A 20534-nucleotide genomic window follows, 5' to 3' on the forward strand; every position below is an offset into this window, starting at 1 on the left:
GTGCAGAGCAGGGCACGCATATTTTGGCTTGCTCAGAAAACTCACTAAGTTGCTGAATTAATGTGGGCTTTGTGTTGGAGATTTTTAATCCCCTGTGGAGTTGAGATGGTTCTCAGACCTAAAAACAAAGTTGCAGAGCAGCTGAATGTCTCCAGAGGATATGCTGCTCTCCTCATGGAGCCTTAATGCCATGTCACAACTGGGGGGCAGTGACATGCAGCAGACAGAAATTCCTCCCCATTGTCCTCAAACTCTCAGCTGTATCAGCTGACAGAGCAGTTAAGACAATTCAATCAAGAAATAGTTAAGTCAAAGCCATGTCTCTGTTGGATTTCCCCATCCCTGGTGCATACATGCATCTTGAGAGAATTCAGCTACTGCCATTTACTCCAAGCTAAGGAAAGAGTTTCCAAATTAGTTTTTGTTTTGTGCTGCAGCTAAGCAAGGAAGGCATTTTTTCTCATAGTGTTCTGCATTGTTCTACAATAACATTTCTGCTCCCATGTACAAAGCATAGTGGTGTGCAGACTAATTTGTGCCAGGTTATGATACAAGGTTCATATTGAATGACTTCACCTTGAGAGGCTGAACTTGATTCAGTGGAAGAGCAAGTTAAACTCCACAGTTTTGAAGGGCTAGCAGTGCTCTGAAAGCTTTCCAATACTTTGATGTAAATCTGTTCTTTAGCACGGGCAAAAGAAGGCATTTTCTCCCACACTCAGCCTGAACACGTTAATGAACACTCAGAATGAAAGTGCAAGTGGTACAGATGGTACAGTGACTGTGGGCACCAAAGCTGCAATCCAGCTGCAGATATGCCAGTGGGATCGGTGCAGGAGGGATGCAACTTACTGACAAGTGGTGAGGATTCAAGGTCATTCCCAGGACTGCCCTGCGGGTTCCAACACTTCCACACCTTTCCATTTCCTGTGTGATTGCTTCCTGTCCTGGGAGCAAGGTTAATCTCAGCAGCCAGCCCCTCAGCAAAAAGTGGCAAGAAGTGAATGGAAAACAGATTGCTGGCTTGGGCTCCAAGAGATAAGGAGACATGCCTGGGTGAGTTTGCACCTGATTCCTCTTGGTGACTCTAAATTCCTAAGCCAGTGGAGGAAAGAAGGCTTAGCTCTTAAGATAATTTTCCACCTTCTTAAGCACAAAACTGTTAGGCTCCCACAGAGATTTCTACATTTAAAAGAGGAAGGGGTAGGGAAAATCAAGTCTTCTTTCAACTAATGTACAAAGAAAGATGGGCCTGTGATGCAGCTTGGATTCAGGCTTTCAAGAAGCATCCAGGATCTTTTCTGTAACAAGAGGCAAAACTAACAATACATTTTCTCCACCCCTCTTTGTATGTATTAGATGAGGAACTAATCTATGTTTGCTATGGGTAATGCCTTGAGCCATGTAAGGTCCCACTTTTAGAGGCTTGGTACAAACACCTCATCATGGACAATTCCTGCCCCAAGCCCTCCAGGATCACCGGGCAGGTTTGACAAACAGAGGGATGGAAAACAGATGTGGAAAAGCTGTGATGATCAAGCAGAAAGGCAGCACCAAAATCAGCTCTTAGCTACACATGGGCGACATATGGACTGAGCCTCCGGGCAGGGAGAAGAGCAGCTGCAGGACAGGGCAAAGCCAGCTGGCTCTCAGCCAGCATAAATCCATCACCAATGCCTCCTCCTGCCTTTCCCTCCTGTTGATTACAGCCCACAGCAAGGCAAGGAAGGACCGAGGTGTACCTGGGTCAGCTGCAGAACAGCGATGCCAGTGCAGGGGCAGAGCAGTGCTTGCCCTTTGAGGGACCACTTTGTCCTGTTCTTCCTCTGCTTCCTGCTTCCAGCTCCAATCCCAGCCTGCAGAACACACCCTGCCCGTGCTCCTGGCAATCAGAGAGCCTTACTTCTCTGCTTGCTGTTTGGTTTTTGCAAACAATCCATTCCAAGCATGCCACAGAGGGTATAGCACCAGGTGACACAAACACTGGGGCCTGGAGCACGTTAACTTGATCCTGTTTGGTCTGCGGCAATTATCGGCCGATATCAGCTCAAGGGGCTACAAGAACTCAGTCTCTGTTCCTCTGTTGTAGCTGATACAGCTCGCCCCTCTCCAGAGCACACAAAGCCAGTGGCTGCACATGGCTGAGAGTTAATATTTGCTTTGCAAAGGGAGAGTTAAAAATAGCTGTTTGCCAAAGAGTCTGCTGGAAAGGTCTTCTGCTCTGCCCCAAACACACCCAAGGATTCCTTTTTTCACCCTGCTTTGCCATCCTGCCCCCAGCCTTACAGTCCTTCCTCACATTTCTCACAAGATTTCAGTAATTAAAAACCCAGTCTCTACAACATTTTGACAGAGAGCCCATTACAGCCTAGGCAAGAGGCTGTCAAACTTGTGGCCACCCAGCACGGGAGACAACACTGCCTCACAGCTGTGGAGTCCATGGCACACAGTGCTCCTCACTCAGTGCCATGTATCCCTCAAAAATGGAGATGGACATGTGGAAGCAGCTGTAATTACTAAAACTGAGATAAGGTGCTGTTCAGGGACTGCCTGAACCCTATGAATCTTAGGATATACAGTCAGTGGCATTAGCTGTTCCCTAATCCTTCCCAGAGGCACTCGTGCAGAGTACACACACCATCCCCAAACAGCCCTTGGTGGTTGCAGTGTATCCCTCAAACTGTGGGATGCTACAGACTACCATTCACTCACAAAAAGGCTAAAGATGCAAGAATTGGCCCACCTTAAAAATGTCCCCTTTGGCACTGAGTGCAAATGGATCAGTTTAGGAATAAGTCATTACTTTTGCTGTTGGCAGATTATTTGCTGCACATTGCACAATCTTCTGTACTTTCTGTCACCTCCTTCTGGCCATCCTCACCATCTAGGAAAGCAGACCAGTTGGAGATGTGTCTGCAAAACTGCATTTGTTCCCTACTCCAAGGACAACTGTTCAAGGTTTGGGAAAGCCAACTCTAGCATCACAGGAACAACCATAGAAGGAAATTCAGTCACTGCTTTAATCTCCTAGCTGTTGTAAAATCAAGGCACAAATGGCAATATGTCCTTCTCTACAGGATGTTTAACAAGTTTTCCCAGGCTTTTGTATTACTTTTTTTTATATTTGTTTTTATGACCTATATTGCTGTAACCCCCTGAGGCTTGACAGGGTGACCAACTGCCAGGAGACTTATTTGGGATTGTATCATTTTGGGGTAACTGGAAATATTCCCAGGTAAGAAAATAGGGCTGAGATGTACACACCTGGGAGCAGTGTGGAGGAGAAAGGAGACAATCAGCAGCTCTCAAAGGACAGTTGTCAAGGGTTTTTTTCATCACATGATTAGGCAGTGAACTTCCTGCCTTGGCATATTGCTCACATGGATTCAAAGCAGAAATGTCAAGAAAATCCTGCAATCAGGTAATTCCATAAATTAGGTGAACCTAAAGCTATGGGATTTACTGGCTATTGGAACAGGTAGTGCTTATCTTTCCTGCAGACAGATCCTTGGCCCAAGCATGGCCAGTTACTGCTTTTGATGTTTGCCACTTCTCTTTCCCTTATTTCCCTTCCCCAATGTTAACACTTCCATTATACCTATTATAAATAGCAATAATGATAGTAATGAAAACAGCAGTAATCATCCTCAAGAACTTTCCTTCCATTAGCTAATTTGGCCTTTCAGCACCATTGGGAGACAGCAGGAAGAATTCTTCCTAAATTAGAGAGGAATAAAAACAGGAGCCATGTTTATGTAACTTTTCCAGGGTCACAGAAAGCACCACACAGCAGTTCTGGAGCTGCACTCCCTGCTCTGACTGAGGTGACACTGTGCTGATGCCAAACCAGACTCTTCACCTTTAATATTCCATCCATGTCCCCAGCACTGGGGCATTTTCTCTCACAGCAATGTTCTCTTTCCCACAAGCATGAGGAAGTGATCTTGGATGTCCTTCCATCATTATTTCTGGTTTCCCACTTGTCTCCACAGGTTTAATTCTCCTGTTTGCTGCAGTTGTCCTCTCCCTCATGATGCTATCATGTGCCTTTTTACCTTTTGGCCTTCTCTATCATGCTCTTCTTCCTCTCGGAGCCCAGTAACACAAACCATTAACCACTAAACAGTCTGTATCTGAGAGGAAGTAAAAACAGACCATGCAGCAGAGCTGTGCTTGATGAACCGACTGGAGCTCTTGCCAGGATTCAATAGCTGCTGAAGGGATTTAGGTATGCACTTCTCCCTCATTTTAATGAGAATCAGACATCAGCATTTTTAGTCACTCTTTGAAGATCAAAGCTTAGGGCATCCAACAGCAAATAAAACTCAGTTGAACATTCAGGGAGGTGTCCTTCAGGGCAGGAGAGTACTGTGGCATCCTTAGGGATGAGCAAGAAAAGCTAACGGGCTTTCCAGAGGGAGCTGAGCCGGCTCACCCCAGCATCTTGACTCAGTGCCAGGTCACAGCCCCTGCACAATGCCACAGCCAGAGCTCCCCTCGCACAGAGAATGGACGGCAACAGCGCGCGGCTCAGAGCGACGGGGCCGGGACAAAAGAGGAATTTCACGCTCCAAGCCATTGTCATCACATCACTCTTGGCAAACCCTTTCTTCATTCCCCCAGCCTTCTGTAATTATTAAAAGTTCTTCTCAAGTGAATTTAGTGCTCGTGAAAGATGCCAAGTTCACAGCCCGGGAGATTCCTTTTCCTTGCCTACAGATCAGCTTGTCACCCCTCCTCCCTGCCACCTTCTTCCCAGTTTCTTTTACCTCCAAGATGTTCGGGGATGGTCAGCTCCACAGATGGAAGTGCAACAGCTATTTTTATAAAATGGGGATTCCTGTGCAGCAGGCTATCCAAATGAAAAAGAGCACGGAAACTGAAGCGCCTGTTCTTGCTTTGGCCGTGTGGATGTCTTGAAGTGCTTCCTGGTCTTCCTGAGAGCAGGAGAGAGATGGAGCAATAGGTAGCATTTCCCTAGGAGGGAGATACCCAGCCCTGGCCCCTCGGCCCTGCAGTCACACTCCCTGTCCTCTGCTGCCACCCCGCGGCTGCTCCACATTCAGGGGACAGCTGCTTTTCCATGCAACTCATTTTTCAGTGGAAATAATCTTGCAGTTATTACTGGTGCTGTGAAAATACAGCAGTGCTGCACTTAAGCCACAGAAAATATCTGAAAGGCTCAAAGGCAGATGCTTGAATAAATTTTATTATGTGGGAAAGCAAGAATAAACTGTTTAAGAAGTGGTATTTACCTTATTCATCAATTTAAATTCTGAAAACACAGGCAGGCTCATCAGGAAAGGCTGCAGTCCTCTGTCTATGTACAAAATGAGAGGAAAGGGGTCCTGACCCCTTCAGTTTGTCTGGCTGATAACTTTCAGTGCTTCCCACTCTGCCAGGCATGATCTCTGAGGTCTGTTTTTCCTGATAGTATCGTTCATCTTGTGGCTCAGAGCTCATTCCCTATGAGTTTGTCCTGAAAGTACCTTATGCTGCTAAAAATTATTGAACGTTCATATTAGTAAGCACTGAATTAATTTTGTTGTGCTCTGTGTCAATTCTTTAACTACTGCCCAAAAGCCCCTGAAATTCCCTGTCCACATGTCAGCAAAAATGTCTTTAACCTGCATGGGAGGGTTTTTCACCAGCTCAAGAGAAAGCTGGAGCAATCTGGAAACTAAGATGATAAGAGCAGGCTTAGCTAGTGATTAGCAAGGCATTTTATAGCATTCCGGGAACATTCTTGTTCATTTCATACTGCAGATACAGACATAATCGTGCAGAAACGGGCAGAGTGAGAGAAGAAAGACGTTTGTTCTCTTCTGCCTTTAAAACAATCCCTTCAGATGTGGGTGACGAGGACAAGTGCTCCCTAAAGCCACTCTCACAGTCACATGCAGCACCTATCCCTCTCTTTGCCTGAAGTCTCTGAAGTGGCCACATCCTGCTTGGAAATGTCTTATCCAGACATTTTAGGGAGGGGAATTTATACCTGCATTTCCCAAGCCAATTATTCATTTACCAAGCCAAACACTTTTTGGCAAAACTATTTTTAGCTGCAGCAGACACACAGATTTTAATTCAGCTACAGTTCAAGTTGAGGCAGGTCCAAGTTTCCAGAGCTGTCAGGTGCCACGGAGATGGATGAGGTAAACAGACCTGTAAAAACACTAGGCACATTGCCCACTGTCTTCCTCCTTCCTGCTTGCTTTGGATTTACACCTTGCCCTGCATCTCCAGGATTACATGTAAATTCCTTTCTAGAGGAAGGGTTTCAAATTGTTCTTTTACCATATTGTGCCAGGGACAAGTCCCACACAAGAACTGCAAACATAAATTGAACACACACATTCCCTTCCTGCCTCCTCCATTTCCTGATTTTTCTCACAGCTCTCTCCATGATTGGGGTGGGGTTTTTTTGGGTGGGGTTTGTGGTTTTTTGTTTTGGGTTGTTTTTTTTTTTGCTACTCTTCTGTTTCCAAAAATGTCATTGAAAATAAACTGACAGAACAAACAGCTCTGAGTTTCCCACTAGCAAGGGTGATGTGAAACCATGTGTTGGGCTCTTGGCAGTGAAAGGCCCTCGATGTCAGGAAAGAATTGGATTTCAAAGATTCCATACTCCAGTTTTATATCTGTCTCAAAATGAGCCCTAATTCCTGCATCACGAGAAGGCCATTTGGCTCACTGGCCTCCTCTCTTCTTGCATGTAGTGCCAGGTTCTGGAGGTATTGTTACACACACGTGGTGATGATGAATCTGGGTACAAGGAGCTGTTCTGTTTTCTTACCCTCAGCCTTAAGCATTGGAAAATCATATTCCTGCTTCATGCTGTTTACACAATGCTCTGGAAGCTTTACCCTTGCATCCTGGGGTGGGAGGAGGAAGGAGAGGAGCAGGAATAACTAGAAAGGAAGGGAATGTGCCTGCTAAAGCCAACCACTACACAGAGGCCTAACAGCATTTCTTTACTTGCTGTAGCTCCAGGGGATAAGGCAGCAGACACATGTTTTTATAAGCTGAATTATACTTTAATGAAAATCCCAGGAGATTCCCATAAGAGTGGAGGCATTAGTGGCAGCTGGGACACTGGCCAAATTCCAGTGAAGGTAACTACACTGTTTCCCCATGGTCCCCCCACCACTTCAGTGAATACACTCTCAATTGTTTCGGCTCCAAGAGGCTCCGCAGCATCTCTGGGATGTACAGTTCTCTGGGGTAACATTCTCACTTAAGGAATCTTGGTGGAATTTAAAAATAGGTCCTGTGAATGATGACAATGTCCTTTCTGGCAAACAATTTTGCAACAACAGCTTTGAGACAAACAAGCTGCAGAGAACTTGAAGATTGCATAAAAGTTCCAAGAGGAAAGAACAAAAAGTTCACTGGAAACCTCAAAGCAGAAATACTGCGGCAGACACTGCTCTGTTTGGAATTAGTTTCATTAATATCCTTCCAGGGATTTGACCCTGCTAAATCCAGTATATGCCTTTTCCATGTCATGAGGTTTGGATGAAGCCTATACAGAAGTGGTACTGATAGGTAAGGCTTTTTAAAGGGAAGGCCTTGCAACATGGCTCTGGCCTGTTACTTAGGCTAAGGGAGCTGAGGGGGAGTGACTCAGCTGGAATAGAGGGATGTGACAGACATTCTGCCTGCCTGCTGCATGTCCACATCATGTCCACATCGTGGTGTATGGTGGTTGGTTCACTTGGGCTTGTTGTGCCTTAAAACTGGCATGGTTTTGGCAATAAAGAGCACTTCTTTGCACTGCCCGGGGTCCTGTGTTGCTCATTATTGCAACACAGAGGGATTTTTCAGGGAAAAAATCCCTCTGTAAGAGGGCTTGGAATGGATATTTCCTTTGCTATGGTTACAGATGGCCAACAGCAACCCTTCCTCCAGGCTTCCAAATTTTTAAAAGTACTCTCTGAGGAAGTGTCTTTATGTGAGTTGGTGAAAAGCAAGTATGGCCTTGTCTGTATCAAAGCAGACAGTGGTGAACTTGTGAAAAGCTTGGATGAGCTTTGAAGGCCAGCTCACCTTCAAAGGGCCTGGCAGGAGATTCCCACTGGGAAATGGAACGACAAACCTTAAGACTTTAAGTGTGAGTTTCCAGCTGTCCCAGCAGAGACTTTGGGGAGCACTGATATTGAATTGCTGCTGTTTGCTCTCACCCTTGCCAACATAATAATTAAAAAATGTACAGTGCTGGCCCTTTGAAAAGCTACACAGAGCACCAGTTCCAGTAAAATCCCAGCATCTGTTCCTCAAGCTGAATTAGGAACAGAGCCAGCTGACTCTTTTAGTTGAATCTCCCTTTTGCTGACAGGACAGACCCCCAGATTTGAACAAACCCTGAACAGTTGGATTCTCTCCTGCATTCTGGTCCTTACTGAGGTCAGGATTAATGCCTTCACTGCTTGGAGAGACAAAATACCAAGTACAACAACAGCACAGTGATCATGGTGGCCTCTTGGCTGTTCCTGTTGGATCCTAGAGATCCCTATTAAATTGCATATGTAACTCTGTGCTGGTGTTTGTTTTCAGAGCTAAACAGTGTTTAACACAGGGATGGAGTCCCTCCTCTCTACTTGCCACTGGCATTGTGACCATTTGTCACAAGAACTGCTAAGTCTGGATGTCCATCTGTGGGGAAGCTGGTTTCAATCAGTGATAAAATCTATAAACCCCAGAAGCCAGCCACGGCTTTCAGAGGAGCGCAGGTGACTGCAGCCAGTGCATGATCTCAGCGATGTTTTGCACCCAGCCATCCCTGTCCTGACTGATTAACTGAGAGGGGACTGAAGGAGCAGCATGCAGTACTTAGCTAATTACACTGCCCGAGGTCTTTTGTCCTGCTGCCGCTGGATCGCCTCAATTGATTCTTTCAGGCCCTAAACAGCTTTGTGGGCTGCATGCCTGGGCAGAATAAGGTCTTTTGTCATACTTTAATGAACGAAAATGTTTTAAATCCTCTCCTTCTCCCTCCACTCCAAGTAGCAGCAAGGGTAACCCTGGTGCAAGGACAGATGGGTGTCTGTCACCGTGAACATTCTCCTCTCCAAGGCTGTGGGAGCTTACAAGCTTCCTAGCATCAGCTAGCCCATCTACCCAAGGCAGCCACCTCCATCTCCATGGACTACAGGGGATGTAAGCCTTGGAAGACTTTTAGAATACAGCTAAAAATGTGTTAAATGTGTGAACATTCAGCATCATAACACAGGTTCACAAGTCATTAATTCCTGCATAAACCAATCTGAAACTTTTATTTTTTTTGGGAAAAAAGAATTAAAAATAAAAATCCCACCTTCAGTTTAATCTTTTCCCTTCAACATCCAGCTACTGGTGATGTATTTTTTGTAGTTCAACTGAAAACACTTAATATTCCATTTAAAACATGGGATTGGCAGAATCACAGTGAAGATCTCCACAAAATATCTCCTAGTCAGTTAATCTAATAAACTTCTGCAGATAATGAACACTTTCTCAGCATTGTCCAGAGTTATTAATCCTGGCACAGCCTCCCAACGTACAAGTAGTAAAACACGGATGTCATGACCGAGCTATGAGCTGACCGTGCTGCGCTCTACGTGCCCATTCTCCAGAGCTGGTTATTTTTCAGCTGGCTGAGTTTTAGATGTGAATTAAAGTGATTAATAAATGAAAAGGCTCTTATCATCCATTCCTGTGCTCACAGTCCCTGAGCAATTTTGCCCTGCCACTTGCCAATGAAGCTGTAGAAATAGCTCACAGCATATGCTTCATCACTTCACAGTCAAAACTCTTAATCTGAGTAATAAGGGCAAACCCCATTGCTTTCTCCAAAGGAATGGATGTGGGGAAGGAGAGAACACCTTGGGACTAACAAGCAGTCGTTAACCCACCGTGATCAGAAAATAAAGGCGTGCTGCTCTTTTGAGACTGCTGTTTACACTGAATGGGCTCCACGTCAGATTTGTTCCCTTGGAGTTCACGTAAGTTGGTTCCAGTGCCAGCTTGGCGTGTCTGAAACGCTAATTGTCTTGTTTCCATTTCACACATCATCATCACAGTAACATTTCTGGAACTGGGAGACAAATGCCAGTTTGACTGGAAGGCAGACTGAAACTCAGCCAGAGAACCTGCAGGTTTAGTGTAACTCCAAATATGGCTTCTCCCTAGCCCAGTAAAAAAGTGAAACACTGGCAAAATTGCAGCCCTATGCTTTGGTTTAAAAACTACTGTTTCAAACAAGGGTTTTTGCTGAAATGCTCACAATATGTTTAGGTGTGTTCTTGTACCTCATGGTCCCATAAAAGCTTATTTCATTCAGGAAGAAATCAATAAAAGCCCAGGTCCCCAAATGCATACAGGTGAAATCCATTTGGAGTTAAGTACCAAAGCATGACACATCGATACAATTATTTGCAGATTTTTAAATACTATTTTTGAAACCAGAATTTGACTATTTGACAGTGAAGAAATAAATGCATACAGATAACACAGCATGATAGGAAAATGCTTAAAAGCACTTAACAGTTTCCTTGTCAGTCCAAAAACACAGACCAAGTTTTAATATCTAGTGGCCTGGCATTGTCTAGCTCCATTACCTCAGCAGAAGGTTTAGAAATTGGGCACAGAACTTATGTAGACAGTTCATTGTGTGCAGAGAAAGAAAGACATGAAACATATGGAGTCAAGCTCCCCAAAATATTCTTGTCTAATACCGTTCATTACGCAGATTTTCCTATTGTGGAAATACATCCATAGTGGAGTTTAGAAACTTTCAAGTTTTAAACCTTTTTTCCAACTCTGCAAGTGTCCACCCTGCTGCTTAATTAGACAACACCCCAAAAACCCCTTTGTGTCCATCTTATTCCCATGGCCCATCACCTACACCTAAGACTGCGTTATGTGTCTGCTCTTCCTGTGTGCCAGCAGGAAGACCTCAAATGGCCCCAAAACAGAGGTTAGGTAAAAGAGGGCACAAGTGAGGGCCCGAGGTAGGACTGGATTGTAAGCAGCAGCTCCTTGGTTCTGCTGCAGGGCCCCTTCTCTCGGAGCACACTGCTTTCCTCACTGGCCAGGAATTAAACTGCCCAAAGGCACAGTGCAGAAAAGATCAGGCCTGTAAGCTGGTCTCACTTTTATTATTTGTTCCTAATCTCCTGTCAGTTCCCACACAGGTTTTGAAGTATCGATCACACCACAGCAACAGCTTCCAATGAACAATGGATCTGTGGTTAATGAGTCCCAGGAACTCCTCTCACCTCACTTCAGTCCCTGGGGTGAGAAAGTTAAGTGCTCCTGTGCAAGCTCAAGTGACTGCTCACCATTTCCTTAATATTCCATCTCTTTGTGTTTTGCAGTTTGCCTTCTGCTGAGCTAATGTTTATTTTTCCAGAGAGCAGTTATTGTGGTAAACTGATATCAGACCAGCAGTGTGGGAAATAAGATTTCATCTCCTGTACTTCAACACTTATCTGGGAAGGCAAAGAGAGCCAGCCTAAGAGACTTGTCTTTAACAAGGATGACACCTTGTTGCTAGTGCACTGGTGGTGGCTGTCACTCCTTGATGCTTACTGGGTCTCTGTTGCTAGTGATTTTCCATAATTTAGATTGTGTGAGATTTTTTTCTAATGGAGAAGATATCACATTCCCCTCATTTCAGTGTGGAAACCTCTTGGGCACATCAGCATCTGCTGCTGTTTTCTAGGCATTGGGACAACAAGACCTCTAGGAATATGATTCTTTCTTGTTTGTTCATTTTAATCACACCCTTGAGTGTGTTTTACTTTACCCACATAGGTAATATTAGAGAAAATAATGGGACTTCTGAGCTGAGAATGGACTAGGCCCCATTTGTCTGTTTGTAGACCTCTGCTGTCCAAAATGGTGGAAGAAAAAAAAATGTCCTTTTACTTTTGCAGTTGTGGAGAGCAGATGATTCTTTATGGAAAATACAACTCTCTAAGAATGTTTTCTATTCTAATCTTGCTGAGCAATCTTTCTTCTTCTAAAGTTTTCATCTTGCTTAAGGAATAAATACGTGATATTGTGTTAGAAAAGCCAATCAACTGCTCAGGCTCTAGCTGGGAAGCAACGTGAGTTCCCTTTTGTACAAGCTCTTCTCAAATGTGATTGTTTCCCCAGTGTCAAATTCCATGGATTTTAGCAGCTGAATGGGTACAAAATTTGACATGGTCAGAAACGTGTGCTTATAAAAACTTATTACCGTTGAATAGCCGGTGCATTCTTGGTGCACTCATGCGCAAAGTGCCCTTGCAGAGGCCTGGCTGGCAGCACCTCTGGGCCTCATTAGCACACACACGCACCCATCCCAGGCTCTCTCAAACCAGCCTGCACTTTCCCAAGTGCCGTGGGCAGGAGACACCCCCGGGCAGCAGCTGTCCTCAGCTAACCCTGCGGCTCCTCGGCCAGGGCAAGGCCCGCGGCTGAGGCAGCTCCTGGGGGCCAGGCCTCTCGTGCTGGGAATTACAGCCAGAGCAACACCAGGTCTCTGACCTTCCCGCTGACAGGTAGCTGCCATCTCCACCAAGCCAGTAAAGGCCAGCAAGGGGTGGCAAGCTACAGGCACATTTGGATGTCTGGGTCACTGTGACCCAAACCTATGGCACCCACGCAAATGGAGCCTACGGGGTATATCTATTTTACAATCGCTGAGTGGTTTGGGTTGGAAAGGACCATAAGGACCATGTAGTTTCACCCTCGTACCTTGGGCAGGGACATCTTCTGCTATCCCAGGTTGCTCCAAGTCCTGTCCAGCCCAGCCTTAGACACTTCCAGAATGCACAAAGCCAGTGGCTCACACTGCACACAAGTACCGGATGGGCGTGCATACGCCCGCTTTAAGAAAAGCAGCTTCACCCTCACAAGCTGCTCCACTGACCAGGCCTTACATTACCAAAACCTCTTTGCCTGGATTAGTGCTATCCCTAGACTTAGAGACAAATCTCACAAGTTATTTGGAATAGTTGAAATAACAAGCAGGGCAGCCGGGGCAGTGTGGGCAGATTAAGCACAGATGCTGAGCATGCAGTGCCTCCTTCCTGGCCTTACCCATCTTCACACAAGCTTCTGCTTAGAACCGAGCTTTTCAGCTCAGGCAGTGGGAACTCCAGTCTCCCTGCCACACCTGGGCGTGATGGTCACCACAGGATGACCCTCCCTGCCTCTCTGAACTGCAGCATTCAAGGGCAAAGGGCCACAGTATGCCCTCTGGGTGGAAGGGCATCACGGGTGACAGCTCTGGGTGTGAGTAAATAAGAGCAGTTGCCAACAGGGAACTTGAGTGAGAAAGCCAGATTTTTTATGGGTGTTCAAGAAAGGACCAGGGAAACTTCCCTGGACACTGAGTGTTCCTGCAAATTCAGTTCTCATCTACTTTGCTTTAAAGACTGCTCAACAACTTTTCTAACGCCTACATGACTTAGGTGTTTAAATCCAGTTGGTGTCATGTTAATAGTGAAAACGCTTCCCAACACACACTGATTCTGGTAAGATATCCATTAAAAAGCAAACAGCCTGAAGGTCATTATTTTTAAAACAAAAAGGTGCAATTTTTCAATTTAAATTAGCATGTCATTATTTTATTTTAGTAGCTGAAGCTATCTCTGGGAATTGTCAAAACTAAAAATGTTATTGAAACAAACCATCTGAAATGAGTGCAAATATTTTTTTAACATCCAGTGACCTGAAAATCCATTTTTCACTCAGCTCCAGTTATCAATAATAACAAAGGAAAGTATCTTTCTCCATTAGAAATATGACATGCACAGGAATAATATCCAGTGATATTATCACATCCACTCCTTTATGAAAATTCCTCTTCACTACCTACATTTTCCTAGGAGCTTAAGATATCCCTTGTACCATTAAGAAAAGGTCTTAAAGGGGGATTCTGGCAAGGGTCAGCTCCATTTCACCAGAAGACAAAAGGTCAAAATAAGCCTCAAAGATAATAAGGAGTGTCATTCATAGGTGGGATGAGAGCTAAATTACTCCACATTCAAGCAGAGCTTTAGTTTAAAAGACAAGAGTGGGGCATCTTTATTTAACTGCAGTGATTCCAGTGGCAAGAACAAGGCTGCTTCCACATGCAGGTTAAATGCAGTAAGGGATGTTGATCCCTAAAAGGCATGGAAGAAGGAATAACTTTAAAGGCTTGAAACTTTTAACTTTGACATTTTTAAAGTAGAATACTTCAGGTTTGGTCTCGGTGATCATTTTCATTTCAAAGTTCACCTGCTTTTATTATACAGGGTCAAACAAAACTTGTCAGTTCAGCACCAGTCCCTCATTCTCTTCTATTCTTTCCATCTTGCCATGATTTTGTTTCAGGGTCTACAAGAACCAGTCTCTTTATCCAGGCCACCAAACCTAGAATATTACATAGTTCTATGTTCTTTAAGCTTTCCATGTATTAAAAATTAGTATTCATGCCATGATCAATATGCTGTGAGTAAATACAAACTGTAAATACAAGTGAACAACCAAACTCCTGACACTGCCTGCTCCAAATGCACGTCTCCTCCTGCACTGCCCCCAAGCCAGGAACACATATATCCAGATATACAGAAAGAGAAAAGGAATTTCATAAGCCCCCAGGACAACAAAATTCCTCCTCTGTTCTCCTCCTGACCAGGATTTTTGGGTCTCCAGCATTTTTCTTCCTGGCCACTGTTAGTTTTGGCAAGAGCAGTAACACCACTAAGAAGTTACAGACCCTCTGTTCCATTCCAAAACCAATTTAGCTAACTTAAACCAGCAAAAAAAAACCACCCCACACCTTCTTATCAGATGGAATTTCCACTAGTGCCTGAGGGACAGAGGAAATCAGAAAGCATACTACAACCCAGCAGGAAATATTCTGACCATGATTAATGCTTCCTTTAGCAGTGCAACAGAATCTTTGCAGATCTTTGGGGATCCTTGCAAGAATTCCATTTACTACTCTCCATATTTTGCTGAGAAAACCTTATTACACAACAGAAGCATTAACGGATTCAGAGTAAAATAAGAAAAGATGTATTATCCTAAAGATTTGGAGAACAGGGAGAGAAGAAGTTAAGAAAGGCACACAAGGTTTTCCTTTCACTCCATGTGATTATGTTGTGATAATGCCCGCTACAGACCTGTCCATCACTCGTGGACTCAGGTCAGAGAAGCTCTCTGACCCGACCAGCTGGGTGACACAAGCCAAACAATGGCAAATTCAGCTTCAGTTGCTCTTGCCAGAGGGATCTCAGGGTTGCCTGTTGAGCAGCTAAGAGACAACCACACTTTCCTTTTATCCATCTTAGTTTTTCTTTCTCTCTCTCTCTCTCTTTTTTTTTTTTTTTTTTTTTTTTTTTTTTTGTGTGTGTGTGTGTGTGTGTGTCTTGCCTAGGGAATTTGCAGGGATAGCTACAGAGCTTGGAAAGGCCCAGTCTGTCATCTCTCCTTTGAAGAAAGGTGTCTCCCTAACTTTGGCTTCCTTACCCAGCTCCCACATTCCCAGCTTTTAGCAGATACAGAGGTAATTGCCTCGAGCTACCTTGATAGGAAGTACTTTAAAGCCATCCTCTGGCACAATAATCTCACCTTGCAGATTTCTAGGTATTGCTGTGAAGCTGGCCAGTGTCTTCTCACAGGGATTCAGGGAGCCAACTCAGCTCCAATTGCCACTGGATTGAGCTGCTCCTCTCCAGTCACAGAGGAATGCCACGGCCACAGGCATAATGGAAGAGAATGCTTTTTCAAATTATCCTGAAGAGAAGCAGACTCACTCTGGAGTGCTGAAGTCAGCAACTAACCAAAGACATTTGACTGAGGATTGTGCTTGGTCCACAACTGGTCACCAAAAGTACAGGGGCAGAATACAACCCCCTGTGAATTACAAAGAGGGCTTAATGTGATTCAGGAAAAATCAAGATGATAATGCTGTTGTTGGCATGTGATTTATCCCGACCGGAATTTAGCTTGTGGCATCACATTTTTCCCCTAGTACAATATGCCACCCTGAGCTTCTATAATATCTCATCACCAGAGGCAGAAGGTCTCACAGAGCAGTGCCATCACACCCTCCCCTCTCCCCACAAACCCCCAGGGGTCAGTGATTCAGCACTGACTCAGCAGGAGCAGGACCACAGACTGAGCCACTTTGTGTGGTTTCTCTTTGCCTTGCAAAGTCTCCCATCCAAGGGGTGACACAGTTCAACCTGTTAAGCTAATGAGAGCTGACAAGATCCCAACCTGAGAAGAATAAAGCCCACAGAACAATAGATGCTCACCCTAGTTTTCTTCAGCACAGGAACCTTTTGTTTCAGCAACTGATGAGATACATAACAAGTTGTAGAGACACTGAGTCATTCAAATGCACTTACTGTTGTTTCTGCTCACTTCTTCCTCCAAACCTCCAGCTTCTGTTGGTGTGTCCACAGCTCACTCTCCATCAGTCTCCATGAAACAGTGATATAAACCAGAAAAAACCCATGTCCCTGCTGGGCAGGGAAATCTTAAGCTGCAGTTCATGATTAATGCCTAACACTTGGTTAAATAACAGCCAGTCTTAAGGAAAGCACAGGTGAAGGTTGTGCCCAGACATTTTTTTGCATAGCACCAGTTTCTTAGAAATCTTCTTGTTCTCTGTACAGGTTTCGCAGCTCAGACTGTACAGAGCACAGTCTCCCCACAGGCTTGCTGCCTTTCCACACTGGCTACAGGAAAAGAAACACTGAAACACGTGCAGTTCTTGTGCCTGAATTTTACAGGTTGCTGCTCCAAAGGACTGGACTACATGGAGGGAAGAGTGATTTTTGGATGTACCCCTTAGTGAACAAGTGAGGACACAGGTGCTGCTGGCAAGTCAATGTGTTGCTACATTAGAGGCAGCTCAGAAAGAAGCACAAGAACTTCTGTTCCCAAAGTAGAAGAAACTGTTAATAAATTGGAAATCCGAAGTTTTTTCCAGCTGTGGACATGTATTGCTGAGAGTGGCCCCTGCAGAATGGCACAGAGGATTGTGGGGACCCCTGGGCAAAGCCCAACTGCCACAGACTAAAGCAGGAGAGGGAACAGGGCCTCAGGCTGGAAAAAGAGGCTGCTCTGCACTTATGGGCAAGGAGAAGCAGGGAGTCCCTCCCCTTCCCTGTCTGTGTTTTTGGCCTAGCAAAAAGGGTAAGCTGCCCCTGATGAAGCTGTGATGGAAAGCTAATCCTCTCCAACAACAGCCCAGTGCTAGGAAACATCTGTGGATCTGGGCAGGAGAGAAAGCAAGAACCTCTTCTAAGGGCATTTGTTTCTCCATCAGTCTTTTGTGGTGTCTCCCTCAGTCACCTCATTCCCTGCTTGGTTATTCCAGCATTAGTTTGCACAGGCTGTTTGCACAGACAGAACAACAACAGAGGTCTGCTTGGAAAGCCAGCAGAAACCTCTTAGCTTGAGACCACAAATGCGCAGAATCCCCAAAGAACAAAAATGTTTGAACTTGCCTCCCCAAAAGTGTTGTATTCATTGACTTGCAAGCAGGGGGAACAGCCATAGTAATTTAACCTAGGGAAGAGTGCCAACAACTTATTTAATTGCAGAGTTGGTGCCAACAGCCCCACAATACAACTATTAATACAAGTCTGCAGTACAAGACTAATTCTGCTAACCTTTTGCTGTTGCCTTTTAGTCAGGTCAGTGGCTGCATCCCTTCTGTGCTGACACTATTCAACAAACACTGGCAACTGCTTTTAAGCAAACACCAAACGGAGCAGGGCAGGAGGGAGGGGAGAGGGACCATTGAGAAAATGAAGATTCCCCCCATGACCCCACCTCTCAGTGCCCAAATGTTTCGCATTTTTTTCTCCATTTTAAGTCCCTCTCTTGAAACTGGGAATGTGTCTTGCCATGTATTTGCCCCTGGAAAACAGCCAGATCTTTGGTCTGGATTCCATCAGCTCATTTCCCAGTTTCTATGAGACTGCATTTGAGAAATGTGGATCTATCTCATTCCACTGGCAAGACTGGTCATCAATCAATGTATGACAACATGAGGTCTGACACTGGGGACCAATCCACTTTTCTAAATGCGGCGTTCCTTTAAAGATCATGTATTTTTACAGAACAATTTAAAAAGAAAGCAATGATGGATCCGGCACCACTGCAAGTTTCCAAGGGTATGATTATTCCAGCAATTATGTGCCATTGTAAAAATCTTAAAATCCAGTATTAAATGATGCATAAATCTGAAGCAACATCATTCTTGTATGAGGTAGTAAACTCACTGCCGCATTTCCAGGCTCTTGCTTCACTCTTCACCCATCCCCACATTTGGGGTTTTGTATTTACATCTCATGACTGTATCACAACCATAAATTCCAACCACCTGGAAGCAGATTTCTTTATTAACAGCATTAAAGGGTTTGTAGTTTTACCTTTATCCTGCTGCCACTACCACAATAGAGGAAATAAATACTGCTCACAAGCTCAACATAAAACCAAGGTAAAAACATCCATAGGGCTACAGTGAATGGTCCTTCTCAGGGGGTCAGCAGTTCTCCACAGGTATTGGGAAATTTTTGGACCCTGCTGATCCTACAAACCAACTCCTAGAGGAGTTCAGCTCACAAATGGCCATGGCCACAGCATTTGTCAGCCAAGCTCCTCATTCCGCCAGGCCTCAGCAAATCCCCATTCTTGGGGAGAATGGGAAATGGCTTTCAGGCTGGCAGATTATCTGGTGAGTCTGTGGGAACTGCACTACACTGCACCTGCCTCAAAAATGGCACCAGCTCAGTACAAGACGTTTCCAGAGGGGAAAGTTAATATATGGGAGGAATGCACATAAATCCTGTTATTTCTTAATGGGATTTGGGAGCTTATTTCTCACCCCGTGCTTTGAAATGTATCCCACAGCCTATTCTATTAATGAATTTAAGCACAGTGATTTTCTTATCAGCAGGAATCATTCTTCACTGGGGTTCAATTTTTTTTTTTTGGTGGGATTTTTTAATGCAAGTGTGAAAAATTAATATGATGCTTGAATACCAGTGAGGATGTTAACAAGCTGTGTCCTGGATAAGGTGCTCTTGTTCTGCTCCTTTTCTTTTCCTAATTTCAGTTGACCAAGAAACCTGGAATCCTTTATTTGGTGGGGGATTTTTTAATGATTTAGGCAGTGGCTGGCTAAAAATGGAAAGATGGGAACTCTACTTCTTGTTCAGCTGTGTGAATGAGTGGATGCAAACTTTTCCTTACTTAAACAACATTTGGAAAGGCTTTTTTCCACCTTTCAGATGCACTCAGTTGGTACTGATGGGTACCAACATCTTTCAGGGTTTCCTGGCACTGCCTTGGATGGTCTCTCTGCTGCCACTGGATGGGGATTCACTCAAGGCTTTAGAACTACACAAATGAGTTACAGAAATTTTCTGCCTTAGCAGTCTCTTTTCAAAGGCCTCTGGACATTGTTCCTTTGACTACCAGTGTTTGTTGGAAAGCAAATTACAGCTCACCTCATTTTCACTTGCCAAGATCCTTCCCATTTCTGACTAGTTCAGAGAATATCCTGAGTTGGCAGGGACCCATAAGGATCATCAAGTCCAACTCCTGGCTCTGCACAAGACCACTCTAAGAATCCTGCCATGTGCCTGAAAGCATTTTCCAAGGACTCCTGGTGCTCTGGCAGGCTTGGGGCCATCACTACTGCCCTGGGGAGTTCGGAGCCTGACCACCCTCTGGGTGAAGAACATTTTCCTAATATTCAGTCAAACATCTCCTGACATAGCTCCAGCTGCTCCCTGGGATCCTGTCACTGGCTGAATACTTTCTGTGCAATAGAACTATGCTGGATTCATGCTTCCCAGTTTTGAGCTTCCTCAAGAGTTCCTGAAGGCAAACACCAATGAAATTTGAGATTAGATTAGCTCAGCTCCCGCTCTATTATCAATGATGGGTTTTCTTCCTATGCCTTGGGCTCCCAAGAACTGTGGGAAAGGCTGAAAGTAGTGGACCCTTTCAAAAGCAAACATCTATTGTGTACAAACACTGAGTTAAAGAGTGCATTTCCTGGGTCTCATTTTAGAATCAGTTTTTAAACCTCAACTCTGGCTGTATCTGCTACAGCCAAGGGAACAAGGATATGTGGCATTTTTCCGTCTAATCCTTCATGCAAGCTAAAGCCAGGGCAGGATTTACAAAGGCTTCATTTCTTGATCCTGAGGATTACATGTTTCTATTTAATCACACAGGATTCTTCTCTGTCCTGAGAAGAAAATATTTCTTCCCTGATACCTTTCTGTAACTTTGAAGGACATGACACTCCATAACTCCTGTGGCAGCCAGGAGGGGTGGAGACCTGATCTTTCAGAGCAGTTGTCTCTGGGGATGACAAATCTTCACAGCTTGGGCTGACCCTGCTGAGGAGGAAGCCCTAAAGCATGACTGGTCAGCTGGACACCAACACCTGGCAGATGCCACCCCCATCCTTTCTCAGCACAGAGAAATCCTTTTTATCATAATTTCCTTCCACAGGCACATTCATAACAGAGTTGTTTGTGCCC

At 44.7% G+C, this 20534-nt stretch overlaps 1 protein-coding gene and 1 long non-coding RNA gene across 3 annotated transcripts in view; one reads left to right on the plus strand and one right to left on the minus strand.

Moving 5' to 3' along the window:
* The window catches only part of SHROOM3 (shroom family member 3), a 109242-nt gene that overhangs the window by 83736 nt on the left and 4972 nt on the right, over window positions 1-20534 (minus strand). The window lies entirely within an intron of this gene.
* LOC135298543 (uncharacterized) lies at window positions 943-18194 on the plus strand. Its single transcript, XR_010360546.1, has 2 exons — window positions 943-1056; window positions 16641-18194. It is a non-coding gene; the product is annotated as an uncharacterized LOC135298543 (long non-coding RNA).

This window comes from Passer domesticus, chromosome 4, assembly GCF_036417665.1.
Source record: "Passer domesticus isolate bPasDom1 chromosome 4, bPasDom1.hap1, whole genome shotgun sequence".
Taxonomy (NCBI): domain Eukaryota; kingdom Metazoa; phylum Chordata; class Aves; order Passeriformes; family Passeridae; genus Passer; species Passer domesticus.